General features: G+C 32.4%; 1 protein-coding gene across 7 annotated transcripts in view; it reads right to left on the bottom strand.

Moving 5' to 3' along the window:
• The window catches only part of LOC130893603 (AF4/FMR2 family member lilli), a 513028-nt gene that overhangs the window by 212312 nt on the left and 284305 nt on the right, over nucleotides 1–16411 (bottom strand). Inside the window, exon 1 of one of the 7 annotated variants that reach the window (XM_057799832.1) lies at nucleotides 14972–15385. The exons of the other annotated variants lie outside the window; for them this stretch is intronic. The gene's annotated coding sequence lies outside the window, so the exon portion shown is untranslated. Of the gene's footprint in view, nucleotides 1–14971; nucleotides 15386–16411 lie in introns of those variants that run through there. 7 annotated transcript variants of the gene reach the window in all.

Here is a 16411-nt window from a genome sequence, read left to right as displayed (position 1 = left end):
TGAAAAATACATAGACCGAATACGTCATTTGAGCAATGATGAATGAGACAGATCTTTGCGAGAACAAGAAAGAATTTAAGAAACTAGATCACATGTGTGGAAGTGACTAGAAATTCACAAAACAAATTTATGGACGCTTTTCTTTGTCAAAAGATGTTGGGAAATAAAAAATGTTCAAGTCAAGAGTATAAGTAATCAATCCAATGTCAAAACTCCTACATTGACTACCAGATTAACGGCGGTAACTGGGATCGTGACATAATCTACATGGTGTTGATTGTATAAATGATTATGATTAGATGGCAGCTGCAACAAGCTATTGAAGAATATATTATAATTTAATAGCACCATGTTTGTGAAATGAAACCAGAGCTTTCAAATTATACAGATGAGTCAAGGCATAATAATTTTCAATAGAAATACTGGATTATGTACCACATCAAATATACCAATATTTCTCAATAAATATCCTTCAGAAAATACAGATAAACTCACGTGCAATATTTGAAAAAAAAAAAATATTACGGTTGTCGACATTAAAAACTTAGTTATTTGATCGAGAATGTCTACTATGATAGATATAGATCACGTATTATTTCATGGTTTTCATGTATCTTGTACACGCTATTTTTACACTACTTTCATAAAAAATTAAATAGGCCTACAAAAACTGTCGAAAAGAGGTAAAGTAGAACAGTAACTTCTTTAAATAGACCAGAGTTCTTAAGCCCGATCCACACTTTCCTCGAAGCTACACGGGAACGCGAGTTACATCTTGTGGACTTCAATAAATCATTTTTTGTTTTATTATAAGTATACAGGAGTTAAAATATGAAACAAAATCAAAACTAGCGACTTTTAGAAGGCATCTCGAAAAGAAAAAAGCTTAAAAAAATCTGTTTTCCGCATAAACGTCACTTGAATTACGTCCAATCTTATGTCGAGAGCTTCTGGGATTCGCCTAGCGAGAGTCTGAAACGGGCATGAAACAATCTACTAGAGAAGAGGAGGGATAGGAAAATTATAGAGCAAGAAGTTCGTTTTCTTCTTCTCATTTCAATTTGCAATCGAAACGCTTATTCAACGAAGCTCTAGAAGATCATTGAAATACCATTAATAGCTAAATAATTAATAGATAGTTAATAGTTAGAATTGGATTGATAGGAGATCATTATCGACTTGAATAACACTACGAAAAACCCCACCCCAAGTTGTACATACAACATAAATAGTAAACTTACAGAAAATTTAAGTAGTTGAGAATATAGAGGTCTTTCTACGCAATACCAAAAAATGTGAAATTCTACATTTACTCAGAACTGTTATTCAGTGAAACATGGCTTGAAGTGTTACAGCTATTCAAACAGTGGAAATCATCATTCTTATGGCACACAAATACCAACAGTAACTATGAATTGCTTATACTATACAGGAGAGAATATATAGATGACGAATACAACATGCATACTTGAAAAAATAACCACTTCAGAATACACCGTAATGAAAAGACGATCATCTGGCGAAAAAAATAGGACAATTCTTTTCATAGAACCATAGAAATATCCTATTCATTCGGATAAAGCTATCGAGTCATGAAAAATGGGAAAACGGGAACAAATCAGGAACATAAGACTCAACGCCTGAAACAATTGATAATATTTTTTTCCTATTCCACCAACTGGTCTCAAAAGACGAGTTTAGGAGTTATTGATATGTTCACTGGACCTACCATCTGAAAAACATCATAAACGACGGCTTTTGTCATTTCTGTAAAAAGCCAAAGAAAACCGCCGAACACAAAGGTTACGATACTTACATTCAAGATTTTTAAAGCTAGAAAAGGTAAGACAAATAGCCCGCACCCTTTAGCTCACTTTGCAAATTCGTTGCTACCTGAGTTGTGAACAGTCCGGGGTTCGCAATAAATGTTTACGCACTAGCTAGGTCTTTATAGTGAGCAAAATTGCTGATTATTGTTAACGTATAATAATACTTAAGTAAGATTAAATAATATTATTAATCTGTTTCTAGCTATTTGTTTCGTTCAGAATAACAATATTTTCATTAAATTAAGCATTATTTTATGAATGTAATTACAGGAATTCCGCATTATTTCTTGAAAAGTTAATAGTGAAATATCTTTTCAGTAATTGGTTAGATAATAATTTAAACGAAGAAAAAGCGCAGCCTTATGTTGGTAAATCTAAATTCAGTTCACTATACTTAATGGAAATGCGCTGAAATAAATATTCCTCGAGAAAATGTCTCCGCTTCGCTTGGAAACTGTTTAAACTTACCGATATGCCAGATTCTTTAAAACTTTTGCGGTACTTTGCTATGACTTCGCCGCCAACAAATAAGTTTCTTATAATAAATTTTTACTCAACGTTGGTATTTTATTTTTGTTAGATTTGAAAAACTTTACCACACTAGATTAAAATGGTAAGATATTAGGCAAGTTTTTGAATCAATAATAGAAAAATTACTACCAAAGTTATGATAAGCTATAAGGGGCGGATCTAGGACTAAAATGTACTCGCTTTCGTTACACAAGGTGGTTATAAAAAATATTTCTGCCAAACGGTTTTACAAGATAATTCATTTCATTCCTCATCTATCTCATTTCCCTATTTAGTTTTATATTAAAGGAGTACATAGGGTAGATCCACTTTTTTTGGACGTATTATCAGCTGAAGAAATTAACGTACTTAATTCTGGACCACCGTGTATACTCACTTTTTTGACGACTAATTAGAAATCATATCATGCAGACCACAAATAGTTTCGATTTACAAAACGTAGGTATTCAATGTTTGTATGAACTATGTATTTATGTTTGTCTGGCATTACGTCAACTTAAATGTACAGAAAAGGATGTGGCAAAGAAATAATAGAAGTTATCGAAGACTTAATAGATTGGTAATAAAATTGCTTTCAAGAATAAATCCATGTGAAGCACTTCTACCTTTGACTGTTTTTTCAAGATAGCATCTATGAAATTAAACCATTTGAAACTTGACACATATAATACATCATTTGTTTTTGCCCTAGATTTCAATGATTTGTTTATCTATTACGATTGCTGGTAGTGTTGCCTACGAGACGAGACGAGACATCGAAAAATCTTTTCTTTCTGTTGACTATCTACATTAAATACACAGATAAAATCTCAGTCACAATTTTGATTTCATGGAACAAAAACAAAATAACAAGAAAAAAAACAAAGTCTATTATGATTCTATAGATTATATTTCCCTAATATCACAGTTATTAATAATACGACTCTTACTGTAAGTTGAGAAATGGAGAAATGACTTAATTGACGTCATACGAGGTCTGGCTATTAAATAACGAGACTGTGCGCGAGACAACTCTCTATCTAGTGCGCGTGTTTTTGAGTGGTGTAAGCGCTTTACTGATGACCGAGAGAGCAAATCAAAGTTCAAGTTCGTTTTTTTCGACATTAACGGTATCGTGATGACTGATAGGTTCCAGAGGGTCAGACTGTCAACCACACTTATTATTTGTCAAGTGCGTCAAGTCAACAGTGCGAGAACGAGTTCGTAAAAACGGCCCGATTTAGATCAGGTCAACGCACCTGCCCATATCGCGCTATCTGCGAAGCAGTATTGGGCTAGTAAGCGCACTCCAGTGCTCGAACACCCGCCGTACTCACCAGATTTGGCATCGTGCGACTATTTTTGTTTCCGAAGATAAAATCTGCTTCGAAAGGGACCCGATTTGAGTCGATGGAAGCAGTAAAGCAAAAAACTGCAGAGCTCCTAAAGGCACTCAGCAAAGAAGACTTCCAGCACTGCTTTGATCAATGGAAAAAACGTATGGAAATGTGTGTGTCGTGGGGAGGGGAGTATATTGAAGGGGAGCCTTCGAATGTAGAATAATTTTTCCTTTTTCGTAACCAGTCTCGTTTAATAGCCAGACCCCGTACACAATTTTTTCATCATTAGCGTAAGTGTTTGGGTGGATTCATAAAAAGTGTATTCATCTTACTTATTGATCAATATTTTTATACATAACCCAGTCACTTAAAATTATTATGTCGACCTGCAGTTTAAACATATATATTAGAAAGAGCTCATGATCACCAAATTTGTTTCGTTTGTCGGAGTCCATAATTCTAGCATAATAGTAGTACACGTGGCAATATCTCGGAAAGCTCAAAAAGATAAACATTGTGTAACAGTTATAATAAACATGTCTCAATAACAATTAGATTAATTAATTAATATTTGCCATATTTATCTTGGATACTTCGAGTCTCTTTCACAACTAGTGCCAGATTTGAGAGAAGATTTTTTGAAAGTCTCACAAGAAAAATTTTTGGTCTCGAAAACTAGAGACGAGACCTAAGCTCTCGCGAAAATATAGTGGGAAACACTAATTGCATCTTATATTTTTATTATTAATCTCAATTCAATATCACCAAAATCATTTCCTACCACGACTTATCTCCTGTTTTTATTTCTGTACTTCGTGTTATTTAATTTCGTCCGTCCGTAAACTTCATCTTAAGTTCAAATGTTGTAACAAGAATTTTTCCATTTCATTCGAATAAAAGTGTCCACGTGAGTACAGTTTGAGGTCATATCGAGTGGAAGTCTCTTCGCCATCGGACCAATACAACTTGAGTAACATTTTTAACTTTTGAAAGAGCCAATAATCACAGGTAGTTACGTCGGAACTGTGCTGAGGATGGAGAAGCTGTCCTAATTTGTTAAAAATTGCAAATATCTTCACTTAAACTAGGTGAATCATAATGCTTTTTTTGGTAAAAGACTGTCCCATTGTTTTTGGACCTTAGTCACAAATCCCTGGTTCAGCACAAGGGGGCGTCGATTATTTACGTGAGGGAATAAGATCATCACTACAACTCACGTGTAAAAGATGAGTTTAGGGTCAAAGTATGTAATTTAATTCGTACAAAAGTGAAAATATCAGATTAATTTGAAGTAAGACATGTTTCTCGTTATAAAATGCCGAAATCCTTTTATATATTAAAATCCCTCCATAGATGTAAAGTTATTTAGTATTGATGTTTCGAATATATGGTCACTAATTCTTGATTAGCCGACAAGTTAAAGAGCGCAGTTTAAATTTATAGTAATATTTATAATAAAATATTTGTGGCGATTATTCCAACACAGCAAAGCAACACAATAGTACTTCTATTGTAACAGCAACGCACGTGCGACCTTCACGAATTGTCACACAACTAGGTACTGACCTTCTGTGTGCAATTAACAATGGTTTAGAGTGACTGTTGAAACGCCTTACTAATTAATGGACACCCCCTAATCTAATTAATTTTCCCCAAGATTGAAGTAGAACTTCATAAAAATTCGTTAATCTAATTTTTTTATTATATCAAAATACCACAAACGAAAAAAAAGTGAGTTTGTGAAAACTTATACCCCATAGAAGTTTTGACGTGGAAATATGAAGATGGGTTTGATACTTTTAGGAGAAAGTTAGTAAATGCAATCTATAATGGAGGGAAATGAATATATTAAGGGGAAGCTTATGTCTAGCAGGGGTCCTGCATGACTAATTGATATTACCATGAATGTCAGTTTCCTTAATCATTTTGTCACTAGCAAATTTCTTCTTATTTAATAATAACAATTTATATTTATACGAACTTATTGAATTGGCAGGCACCTCTATTACTTAGCTCCACATAAAATAGTATAAAGTATATGAATCGGTTTTTTAACGGGCGTGAGTGATTTTCAGGTTTCAGAATACATCGATTTTTGTTAAAAGGGCGATGAAATCAGCATTTTAATGTTGATTTGACCCATAATTCTTATCATGGTTTAATAAGTTTACTGTTCATGAGGTTACATCATCTGACATTGTTTTAGATTTCAAGAAATGGCAAAATAGGTTTTACAAAAAATCGTATATATCACAAGAAACAAAAGGAAAAAACAAATATAAATGATAAAATGTACTTTTAGATTACTATTCTCTTTATGTTCGTTTATGAATCTAAGTTAAAAGGATGTGTTAAAGCCTTCTCTCCCCACATTCGGTTAAGGCTTACCAAGGTCGAGTGCCAATAAAAACTATAAAGATTGAAAATATTAAAAAACTGAGAGCCTACATACAGACGAGCATCGGGGATTTTTCGAAGAAATTTGTGACTGGCCAACTGATGACAGATTACCAGCGATTTCGAGGTTGAAGAAACCATCCATGATCCATAAATCAGAAATACGGCCTCAAATCTACAACTTTCATTTTTTTCACATTTAAACAATTTTACTATCTTTTTAGTAAATTTTAAACATTGTCTTACAGTTTTTACTTGAAATTTAATGGTTTTTTATCTCTTTACAACTTGATTTATTTAAAAAGGGCGATAGATTTACATTTTTAGAACTATATAAATAAACCAGCAATACCCGTTGCGGCTTCACCCGCAGTTTATTGAACCTAGTGTAATATAGGGATAATTCAATGAGAAATGACTTATGTATTCTATGCATTAATTCAATTTGGAAGTGTTATAAAGAAAAGATCAAATCGATTCCTGCCACTTTCAAAGATTGACCTTGTGAATTATTGATTGTCACAGCAAAAGAGACTATAATAGGGAATTGCATTCTTTTAAATTGAAAAGGGTAGTCTGAAGGTATGAGGGGTATGCGTGGTATAAAGACTGATTCCCCTCTGGCATATCCGATTATAATAATTGTAGCCTCGATTACGTTTTTCTGAAGAGCGTTCACACGTAGCCTTGTACCGTTGCACAGTTTAGGAGGATTGAGATTTCGTAACAACATTATCGGTGTTCCAACCTTTAGAATAAGTCTATGTGCCGGGAAACCTGGAGGATTGAGCGTGTTTAGGAACTCTGATGGGTATTGCACAGCATTATCAACTTGTAACACAGAATCTCTAGATTGAAATTCCATGAATTATCCATCAAATGAATTTTACCCTTTTAAAGAAATTTCCAAAAACGGAGAAATTAGTTTTTAGATATTCACACGGGACCCATTTCTAAAAAAGAATCGCTTTGATATTTAATTTCGTCATGAAGAATTGCTAAATATATGGTTCCGTGATAAAAATTTTTGTTCAACTGTTTGAACCCTTTCCAAGTGGAATTTTGAAAATCGCAGAAAGTGGTTTTTAGGTATTTGTACGGAGAATGTTTTAGTGCAAAAACGAAGTCGATATCTTAATTAGCGGCCGAGAAAAACGAAAAAATCGAATTTGCAAACATACCCCGTTTTACCCCTTTAAAATCGAAATTTCGCAAAATCCTTTCTTAGCGCACCTCTACACATCGATACAAACATACCCTCAAAATTTCATGTCTCTATCAGGACATCCTCTTTTATAGATATAGAGAAGAGATTATGGATAAAGATACAAATGTAAAATTTTGAATTCCTTTACATGTTGATATTCAAACAGTTTTTTTTAGTTTACTTTCTTGAACTAACGTCTGTTTAAAATCGAGAAAATTGTAAATAATATACATATATAATCGTTAATGTGATTTTACATCTGAAATTTAGAAATTTGTTTTAGCATATCATTGTTTCAATTTCATTGATCACTTTTGGGCTTGCATATATTGTGTGTTATAAATTAGATCCTTCAAATAGATTGACCTATGAAGTAGATTTTTCGCTACAATGATTATTATTTTTAGTTTCTGATGAATGTTTGATAACTTCAACCGTGATCCAAGTGGATTTTTCTATCGATTTTCACAGCAGATGAAACTTGAGTACACAATTATAACAAAAAAAAACTAAAAAAAATCGACTTAATCCGAGGAACGTGCTCCAAAGAAAACCTGATAAGTTTATATCCACAGTGTTTTGGGATTCCACTGATGTAATATTTTATGATTATTTAGAAAATTAGGAAACGACAACGCAATCAACAAATGATGGTTAAAAAAATTGTACCATGTTCCGTAAAATCGTCCTCGTAGATACTTTTGAAAAATCTGTTTGCTACATTTCTTTAAATTGTTCTATATTGATAGCAAAATGTTTCAACAATAGTTCCAGGTTGTGTCCAATTTACTTTTAACATTTAATTTGAATATGCTTGCACACCGTTTGGACCGATTTTTAATGTACTTCTTGAAGAACAGTGATATTCCTTAATATCTTTGTAGAAGTATGGAACTAACTAGGGAAAATGAAACAAAACAAAGTTATTCAAATTTATTGTTTGCAGAGTTTGAAACAATTTCGAAATTTAACATTCAAAACGTAACTAAAATTCAACTTCATCGTGTCGAGTCCCCTTTTTCATTTATCATCTTCATGTAATGTTTTCTACCTTCATATTTCTCAATCTCATGTTTTCTAGCAAAGGTATTGTAGACACCATCAATGAAATTGGAAATAAACCCTATATTGCTGAAATAAGTTCCTCAATTGCTCCTATCTGATTTAAAATACGAGTAAATATCAAATGACACTTTGGAACGTGGCGAAGAAGCGGTCCTATGCCTGACCAGTCAATATTAACTGAAAATATTAAAGATATAGCGAAAGTATATTATAAAATAATAAATCTGCAGAAATGGAATTCTTGAATAGGCAGACAAGTGAATATTGAAAACTTAGGAGCTAACGAAATCAAACATCAGTGGATATATACTTCATATGCAGAATCTGCAATAAACAAAAAAATATGAATAAAACAATGTAAATAGATCAAGGAATGCGTGTTGAAAATTAGCTAGACATGCTTATATTCCAGGAAACGAAATGAAATTATACCACTAATATTGAAACAGTTATAGGTTCAATTGTTGGTTATTATCAGGTAATAAGTTTATTTCATCCTCTGTCAAATATTCAGTCCTGACTTTTTCGAAATATTAAGTTTTGTAGTGTTCCCACATATCCATAACATTTATAACACGTACTGGAATCTCCTTCGCAAACTTAAACTAATGCTTTTTCAATCAATACTCCTGTGTCAACCTCTCCGTCGTGGTTTCATGGCTGCATCATAACTGGTGTACCTTCTCCATGACCCTTAATAGCTGCGCTACTATCATGGTTTCACTTCGTGCAGGTAGGACCGTATCTTCGTGTACAGCTGCCAATACCGTGTTATTCTCAGATGGATGAAGGAATACTTTAATGGTTCTCTTTCTAAACTCCAGTTGGAAACCACGAAGATTCATTACGTCCATTCCAAGAATCATATCTTCTTGATTACCTTATGTATAAAATTTTCTGCACCAATTGCCAATTGGATTTGTATTTCTCTGTGAAAGTCGGCACCCTCACCTGTGTCGAATCCTGGTTGATAGTAGCTTTTTCTTGGAACTTATCAGATCGTGTCTTATGATGGTTCTAGTAGCTACATTATCTACCAGCAGTGTATATTTCTTTCTATTCACTTCTCCATCCACATATACCCTGTCATTGTGACATCTGAGGGAAACTATCAATATGAGAGGAACGATCCTGGGTCGGTGCTGCCCTCTTTTTGAATGCAAAGCATATTGTACAATAATGATCACTGCTTTTTATTTTACATACTTTTTGAAATATTTGTTCTCTATTAATTCTAAGAGTTAGTGTACTAGATTTGAAGTAAACAAAAGTGATACGATTGGAGACACCTTTTTTCAGTTAAATAATGTTGTATAAAAGTTAATTTTCATATATTCCATCAGTTTGACGTTGAAGGACGACCTAAACGTGAATCATCTTTAATATCTTCTCCGCCATTTTGAAAACGCTTTAAACACTCAAAAAAAAGTGGTCGCCACAAACATCCATTGCCAGACACTTCTTTCAATGAATTATAAGTTTCAGTTGGAGAAAAACAAAAAAACTGTCCCTAAACAAATGAAGGCGACCGCTAAACTGGTTTGTCTATAGACACGATGGACATCGCGTTCGAAAGAGTAGGCGGAGTATGCTAAACAGCTGACCCTCGCTTACCTTTGGCGTGAGTGTACTTTTTCTGAAGCAGCATTAGTCTCGTTAGTTAATAGCTACACCTCGTAAATACAATGAAAATTTTCCATAAGGTCAATTTATGTTATTTATTTGTTTTATGTTATTTCCTGAATAAGGCCAGCAATGGACGACTATTTAAATTAAAATTGTATAACATGTCCAAATATCAATTCTAAGTATTCATGTTGAATATATTAAATGAGTAATATTTCACATACTGAAGAGCAGAAAACCTTGAAGTCGCCAACAAGAAAAAACCGTAACTAATACTGCAATAATTAATACATCTGCTTTTATTTACAGCATGTATGAACAAATGAGTTAGGGTATAAATTGTGAAATATTCTTCAAGTATAAAATGTAATTTGTAGAATTGAATTAATAATATAGTGTGTTTCTGAAATGGTGTTGTGGACGATAAATATTCGTGATATTTCTCAATTTTTTGATAGCGTTAATAGAGCCAATAACACTGTGATAAAAATAAACAAAGATATAGTACAAACATTTCATAGCAGATGTTCGAAATTTGACCTCCAACTAAAATTCAACAATCCCCTCCACATTCCGTAGATTCCGAACACGTCGAAAAAACAGGAGTGTTGCAAACAATATTACAAGCTACGTAAGATGCTATTTTGAATATATCAAAGATTAAAGATCAAGTTTACGCAAAAAGAGGCTCTTTACACATAGAAAATAGAACGTGAATGACAAACTTTATTATAAACTCCCGTTAAATATGAAGGGGCACCGCCATGGTTTTCTACTTTTAAGAATGAGCATATATCTGAGACAGTCATTTAGTTTATTTACTTCAGATATGTTAAATTAAATCCGTGCTATCGACAAGTTGGATGACGCAATGGCTTAATGCTGATCAAAAGCTCTTACGCATTAGAAGTTTGAACAAATGTTCGAGATATCTTCAAACGTAATTTAAGCGAATTTTTCGGACAATATTTTACAGAAGATGTATTATATATTAATAACAGAAATACAGTTGGGAAACGCTCTACAAAGCAAGTGAAAACCGCTTTTCTGGCGAATAAGACCATGGCCACAATTGGTTGTGATTTCAAAGGTGTAAGTAATCTTGATTTTTTAGAAAAAAAGGAAAACGATAACTGGTCAATTTGATGCTGACATGTTTTAATGACGAACTTGATTTGGTTGATTGAAAGAGATTTGAGACAGATTGAGAGGTAAAGGTAGAGAGAGATTTGCGCTTGGTTTCAAAAAGATAGGAGTCGCTATACTGTGTGTAAGAGAAAGACGAGGATATGTTTAGAATTGGATAGATACATTTACAATTGGATACATTTATTATAGCGAACCTGCAATGTCTCTAGACTTTGCAAAAAAAAATGTTTCTTCTTGCTCTGCAACCAGACCTCCACAGCTTTTATTACCTCCTCCTTGGAAAAAAATTCACGACCTTTTAAACTTTTTTTCAGTTGAGGAAAGAGATGATAGTCGGACGGAGCCAAGTCTGGTGAATAAGGAGGGTATTCTAGTACTTCAAACCCTAAATCACGAATTTTTTGCATGACTACATGAGATTTGTGTGCAGGGGCGTTATCCTGTAAAAACAAAACACCTTTGGATAGCTTTCCGCGTCTTTTCTCTAAATTTTTTTCCGTAGAGTGGTCGGTAATGTCGAACAGCTAATGTTCTACCCTTACCAAAAAAATCAATCATGATTACTCCATGGCAATCCCAAATAACTAAAGCAAGAGCTTTTCTAGCAGATTTTTGAACACGAAACTTCTTAGGTCTCTTAGGAGAACTGACACAGAAATTGGCCTTCCCGATCGGTCATCATCTTCAACGGAAAATTTACCTCTTTTGAAGCTTGCAGTCCAATTTTTCATGGTCGCATACGAAGGACATTGATCACCAAGGGTATTAAGCATATCTTAGTAAATCTGCTTAACTCTTAACCCTTTTAAATACAGGAACTTGTTGTGGATAGAACAAATTTTCATTTCAAGAAACTCGTCATCATTTATCCACATACTTGCTGAATTTAAGATACATACTACAAATTCTCAGGCCCGACATCTAGGAGCATGCTGGATATAACAGGACGACATCTAATTTTTTCTAAAATTTATTCAAGAATCATGAATTCAATTCCTACTAGTTTCATAAACAGATTTCGGGATCATCTACCATCTAGGATATATAAATATATGCAAGATTTATCATTATAAAAATGCAATTCCCATCAGTAAATTGTGACGTTTCAAAACAGAACTGGGGCTACAGCAAAATCAAATGCTAAGATCGTTTTATTTGAGATAATGAAGCTAAGAAGTAATGAATACATATATTTGAATTGCTTTTCAATGCAAGTAATACTAGAAGAAGAAAAACCCAATTTTCATGCAATTCCTTGCTAACAAATTCTATCATATCTTTTTAATACTTTGTTGGGGATACAGAAATAGAACAATAAAATTGAAAATTTAATTTTTTATATCTTCTTTATAACATTTTTAAAACCAGTAGTTGGTAATAAAAATTAAGGTAGCAATAAATTTCATTAACAGACAGTGTTTGTTTATTAACAAACCTCATTAACAACAAGACATTTTTATGAGAACTTTTTTTTCACAAAGTTAAATACAATAAAAATGAAATTGGTAGCCAGACCAACTTAAATTAGTTGTTGAGCTTTTCTAATACATTTCAATATCCATTTTTTATTCACACAACTAGAGATGATACATCTGTTTCTAAGCACCCCATACAAATTTGAGAGAGAAATTGAGAAATTCTTTATTGTCAAAAATTTGTTACAATTTGTAGACAAAAGCATGTAAAAACTAAAAAACAAATATAAAAATAACTAAATAAAGATACAAATAAAATAAAATTTCAATATACAAAAGAAAACCACAATGAGTAACAAAATTATAGATAATAATTAGTATACTTATTCGTCCATAGCAAAAATTAAACCAGTATGCAGCATGCCCGGTATTAAATATTATTATTAGAATAAAAGTCATTTATAAAGTAGAAGGACTTTCCAGTGAATATGCCCTCAAATTATTGTGGAATGCGGGAAAAGACAATATCGATTTGATTTTAATTGGCAAGTGATTGTGCATTTTTTTGCATTGTAAAATATTAAGCCCTTATCTAATTCTGAACGTGGAGTAGGTAGGTAAAGTATATTTATATATTAAAACTTTAATTTTAGAAACGTTGAGACAGAGACGATAAGAATCGCACTATGATTTAAGGGTGGTTAGGTCACTAGATATGGTCCTATAGAGTGTGATGATATCAGGGTTGCTTCAAGAGAAACTAGTGTCGTCTGCAAATAGACATATTCTACCCCTGATGTCTAGATAGGCGAGGTCGTTTATAAACAAAAGAAACAGAATAGGGCCTAGTACTGAGCCTTGGGGCATTCCACATTCTATTGGCTTGCAAGAAGACATTGTTGTATCAAACCTTCTAAGATGACTTCTGTCTTAACACAATAGAAAGCTTTAGAAAAATGACAGAAAGTTGTTGCAGTGGAGTGATGGCTGTTTAGGGACATTATTTAGGATGGAGAATATAGCATGACTTGGGCATTTGTTATTTAAAAACCCAAATTGATGGGTAGTAAGTATTTTATATTCAAACAGATCATAAAAGCCTCTTTTTAACCATTTTTGTATGCGAGTTTTCCTATAAAAGTCTAAAACCTTCAAATTTTATACTTGCGGATGATTTGCATTGATTCACTTTTTACGTACATCCAAAATATCTTCATCAATGTTCCCAGTATCTTAATCTTCACTACTCCTCAATCTATGTTCGCGATCGTTAACCAAGCCAAGAGGCGAAGAACGGTTTTTTCCATGCATTTCATTTATTGCTGTCATTCACCACATTTATTATCCACAATACTTGAATTGGTAATGTTTCAATATCATGCGTTTATCTGAGTACCTGAACCATATTATAGAAAATGTTAAACAATTGGTACAAAAAACACGTCCTACGGGTAGAGAGTGACTCGTCAAGTGTGAATTGATCAGCGAAGCTGTGGAAATACCCACAACATTTGTTTACATTTTTCACTGAGCCTTCACTGTGAAAATGAATCACGGTTTTTGAACGATTCCTTTCTCAAAAGTTAATAGTTTCAATTTGTTTCTAGTGTACATTCTAAATAAAAGGTATTATACACTGATTCTCCCAAAATTAAAATTCAAAGTGTATACACAAATAAATGCGATGTGTGAGGATTTATAGGTTAACTCAACTTTGCGTCTACTCATTTTCATGAGCAAAACTTTGAACGATTAAAATGCTTGAAGGTTAAATGAAAATTACATTGAAATATATTGTTATTTGAATATATAACAATTGCAATGACCTAACCTAACCTAATTTTAAAAGGTTACAAATTCTTTACATTAAAAATGTATAATGCAAAATTTTAATCAAAACCTTTAATTCAAGATCATCAATAATACTGAAAAGATTGTGCTATAAGACAAAACTTTTACATTCATATTGGTAAATTACTGTTTAATATACCTAGTAATCGTAGACAAACAACTATTTAAATAAATAGATTAAGCAATGAAAGTATTACTACATTAGGTTCTAACAATATTCTGGTAAAACCCAGATCATTTTCAAACACTTCAGGTAAGGAATTGTGGATCATATTATTGTTTGTTAAGAATGTGAATAACAGTCTGGAAAGTGTTTTACTGAAAAAATTTAAAGCTGAACAAAATCAAAAATATAATATAATTACATGATTCTACTGACAAGGTATAGAAAACCTCAGAATAATAAAATTTTCATAAACAATTCTTGCTATTTTATAATTAAACCATTAATTGTGCTAATCCCTAGTAATGAACTTAAGATCTTTTTATATTATTTTGCGCAATTATTAGCCTGCTTACGTAGATATATATCAATAACCTTGAAAATAAGCAATATGATTTAAAAAAAAACCGTTGACTAACCATTTGAGTAACTGCTTCGGTGCAGCTGTAATCCATGGACGACCATTCAGTAAATAATCCTTCAGTATGACCTTTCAATTTCACCACACTTTCACCATTTTGCCGAGTGCGGACCTGTACTAGGTCTCATGTAAAAATTATTCCAAACGACACTATTTCACACAGTGCTCACTAGACACCACACCAGAAACCAGAAACACCACAAAACATGTTTTCTCGATCTATACAGGTTAACTTGATCGCACTTACTTTAAATTTAGGATTCGAATGAGGTAAAAAAACAAAAAGTGCAAAAGAAACGATTCAATTCGCAAGAACGGCGAGAGACGACTAGAAAAGAAACTGGCAGCAAGTTCGTGAGTACGACGTCTAAAGATGGGATGCGATTTTTGTAACGGTTACTGTCGTCTTGAAATGATTTAATTGATAAGATATCAATTTTTGTTGATTTAGATTTTTATTTTGATATTCATGTTATAGGTGATCTATTGATTAATAAAATTATACAAGTTGTTATATTGATCGGAGATTATCTACAACCTGAATAACAAATAAAAATCGGTTTTTACTACAATAAATAATTTTTTTATCTTTGCATTGACATTTATAAAAAGTATTATTATTTTACTCGAAATTGTTTGAGTTTTCTTGTCATTGATAGTTTTCTCGTGTCTATGTATATAAACCATTTTGGAAAAATTTTGTATTTGAGTTAGTTTCAATAATGTGGCACAAGTACGATTTCCGTGGCGCCTGGATTTGATGCCATTTTGTGAATCGACCCAAAATAAGTCGAAAATGAAGAATAAAATTCTCCGATATCTCGCTTCGTTTTCGAGATATTGATACTTGAAGTTGGAAAAATTTATTTTTATTCAATATTTGTATATGCTACAGACCGTTTATGAAAAATAGACCACATATAAAGGGATTGGTCCGTATAAAAAAGGTTTGAGTATATTAGTCTATATGTGTAAAGAGCTTGTCTTTTAATGAACTGTCTAGTTCGTTTGTAAAAGGTCTAGTCTATTTATATACGGCCCAGCTGAACCTACGTCATATTTCTAAGATATTTAAACACAATTTTTTTGATTTACTCATTATAGAAATGAGTTATGCAAAAAATACTACCTAACTTAACCTAGCTTAACCTAACCTAACCTAAATAAATAACTTTTGAAAGCATTCAGAACGTACTTTTTGCTCGAAAGAGGATATTTTTACATTAAATTACTAATTAAACTACCATTAAATATTTTTATTTTATAAATAATGAAAAACAACCGACAATTTTTTATGGAACACATCAAATTATTCATGTATTTATCGTTTGTTAAGTTATATTCATCGGAGTTATGAAAGTTATCAAAAATGGTTCATTTTGCTATAAAAAGCTGTATCTTTCAATATAATTTTGGAGTAACAAGGTAAATAATATAA

The sequence above is a fragment of the Diorhabda carinulata genome, chromosome 5 (assembly GCF_026250575.1).
Source record: "Diorhabda carinulata isolate Delta chromosome 5, icDioCari1.1, whole genome shotgun sequence".
Taxonomy (NCBI): domain Eukaryota; kingdom Metazoa; phylum Arthropoda; class Insecta; order Coleoptera; family Chrysomelidae; genus Diorhabda; species Diorhabda carinulata.
Note: the sequence above shows the minus strand (reverse complement) of the source record. Positions and strands in the feature narration are given on the sequence as shown.